The sequence below is a fragment of the Eleutherodactylus coqui genome, unplaced genomic scaffold, assembly GCF_035609145.1.
Source record: "Eleutherodactylus coqui strain aEleCoq1 unplaced genomic scaffold, aEleCoq1.hap1 HAP1_SCAFFOLD_743, whole genome shotgun sequence".
Classification (NCBI taxonomy): Eukaryota; Metazoa; Chordata; class Amphibia; order Anura; family Eleutherodactylidae; genus Eleutherodactylus; species Eleutherodactylus coqui.
Genome location: NW_027101719.1, coordinates 4,571 through 7,500, shown reverse-complemented (window position 1 = coordinate 7,500; position 2,930 = coordinate 4,571).

Below are 2,930 nucleotides of genomic sequence, written 5' to 3'. Positions count from 1 at the left end.
GCATCCCTGAGCCACGCGTCCCCCGGAGTGCTCCCCCCGCAGGGGGCTCCGCGAGGTGTCGCGGCGGCAGGGTCGCTCGCCTTCTTCCGCCTCGGACCGTCTGCGCGAAGCCAACCTCCCGGCGGGAGGGTAGACCGAAGGGGGTCGCCCGTCCTTGTGACCCCGCGGAGGGGGCCAAGGGCGGGACTCTGGCTCGGGGGACGGGAGGGGCGCCCGCGCGTCCCCTTCCCCGTCGCCGAGAGCCGTACGCCGGCGTGTGGACCTGCTCGCCGGAGTTCGTCCGGGGCTCGGTAGGGGTGCTCGGCCCTTGAGGTCCTGCCCCGGACAGGGGCGCGGCGAGGGTCCCCTGGCCGCGTCGGCTCTCACGTCGACCCACTCTCTCGCGTGGGATGGCGGCGCGGAAGGCCTCGGCCCGGCATCTCGGAGGGGGGTCGCCCGGGCGGGCAAGCCGGCCAGCCTGCTGGCCCCGCGGCCTGCGCAGGCGGGGTGGGGGGGACTCTTGCTCTCGGTGGCTCTGCCCCAGGAGGGTGCGGGGTGGCGGCAGAGGGGAGGCCGCCGCGGGTGCTTCGAGTTTGAGAAATACTCACTTGGTCAGAGACCGCACACCGCTCGTTCCCTTATATGCAAAAAAGGTGTTCGTCCTGACGTTTTGCGAGGCCTTATTTTACCGTCGTCGGCGCTATCAGGGGAAACACGCCCGCTCCTTCCGTCTCCCTGGAACCGCGCCTCGGCCCCGAGGGCCCAGGTTCAACCTCATACCGGTTCTCACGACATGCATCGACACTCGGTGCAACTCCAGCAGCCGCAGCTCCCGCCGGCCCGGCCAGCCAGGTACGCACCCCTGGTCGGCGCTTGGAGCGTTTGCACTTTGTCGTTTTTTTCTCCAAGACTCCTATCTGCCAACTGCTGTGGACTTCAGCGGTGGCTGCCGCGGGCTATGCGCGGCCTCCTGGGGGTCCCGCCTGCCCGCGCAGGCAGCTAGGACGGGGTTATCAGCAAAGCCTGTGAGGCGCTCTCATGGGGAGGGGGGGCTCCGCAGCCCCCCAAGGTGGCTTCGTACACCTCTTGAACGTTGCGGCCCGGCCGCTCGGAGAGAGCGGTGTCTACCCGGGCAGACAGCCTGTCGGCCCCGCGGCCTGGGCAGGCGGAGCAGGTACTCTTGCGCTCGGGGGCTCTGCTCGGCCCGGAGAGTTGTGTGCGGGGCGCCGTCGCCTCGCTGGAACCAGGGGCGTCGTGACGTTCGCGCGCGCCTAGCCGCCGCCAGAACAGGCCAGAAAGGTTGAGCTGCATACGGATCTAAGCCGTTGCCCAAACTAACTCTGGCCCGTGTGACACAGCCGCGCGCGCGCTTTCCTACGACACTCGACCGCCGGGCTCCCTCGGCCTGGGAGGCACTCTCGGGGCGGGGGGCACCGCAGCCCCCCAAGGTGGCTTCGTACACCTCTTGAACGTGGCGCCCGGCCGCTCGGAGAGCGGGGTCTACCCGGGCAGACAGCCTGTTGGCCCCGCGGCCTGGACAGGCGGAGCGGGGACACTTGCGCTCGGGGGCTCTGCTCCAAGGAGCGAGAGCGGCCACTCTGCTCGGCCCGGAGAGTGGGGTGCGGGGCGCCGTCGCATCGCTGGAGCCAGGGGCGTCGTGCCGTGCGCGCACGCCTAGCCGCCGCCAGAACAGGCCGGAAAGGTTGAGCTGCATACGGATCTAAGCCGTTGCCCAAACTAACTCTGGCCCGTGTGACCGACACAGCCGCGCACGCGCTTTCCTACGACACTCGACCGCCGGGCTCCCTCGGCCTGGGAGGCACTCTCGGGGCGGGGGGCACCGCAGCCCCCCAAGGTGGCTTCCGTACACCTCTTGAACGTTGGGGCCCGGCCGCTCGGAGAGCGGGGTCTACCCGGGCAGACAGCCTGTCGGCCCCGCGGCCTGGACAGGCGGAGCGGGGACTCTTGCGCTCGGGGGCTCTGCTCCAAGGAGCGAGAGCGGCCGCTCTGCACGGCCCGGAGAGCGGGGTGCGGGGCGCCGTCGCCTCGCTGGAACCAGGGGCGTCGTGACGTTCGCGCGCGCCTAGCCGCCGCCAGAACAGGCCGGAAAGGTTGAGCTGCATACGGATCTAAGCCGTTGCCCAAACTAACTCTGGCCCGTGTGACCGACACAGCCGCGCACGCGCTTTCCTACGACACTCGACCGCCAGGCTCCCCTCGGCCTGGGAGGCACTCTCGGGGCGGGGGGCACCGCAGCCCCCCAAGGTGGCTTCGTACACCTCTTGAACGTGGCGCCCGGCCGCTCGGAGAGCGGGGTCTACCCGGGCAGACAGCCTGTCGGCCCCGCGGCCTGGACAGGCGGAGCGGGGACACTTGCACTCGGGGGCTCTGCTCCAAGGAGCGAGAGCGGCCACTCTGCTCGGCCCGGAGAGTGGGGTGCGGGGCGCCGTCGCATCGCTGGAGCCAGGGGCGTCGTGCCGTGCGCGCACGCCTAGCCGCCGCCAGAACAGGCCGGAAAGGATGAGCTTCATACGGATCTAAGCCGTTGCCCAAACTACCTCTGGCCCCTGTGACCGACACAGCCGTGGCACGCGCTTTCCTACGACACTCGACCGCCGGGCTCCCTCGGCCTGGGAGGCACTCTCGGGGAGGGGGGCACCGCAGCCCCCCCAAGGTGGCTTCCGTACACCTCTTGAACGTTGGGGCCCGGCCGCTCGGAGAGCGGGGTCTACCCGGGCAGACAGCCCGTCGGCCCCGCGGCCTGGACAGGCGGAGCGGGGACAAGCCAAGGCTACCGGCGGGCGGGATCGACCGGGTAGCCGCCGTGGGGAACACAACTTGGACGTCTCGCGCCGTCGCGGACCACCGTCCTCCGTCTCTCTCTCCCTCTCTCGGAAGGGAGGCCGCCCGAGGCGCACGGGCCTCGGACGGCCAGGGGTGGAAGGGCTCCA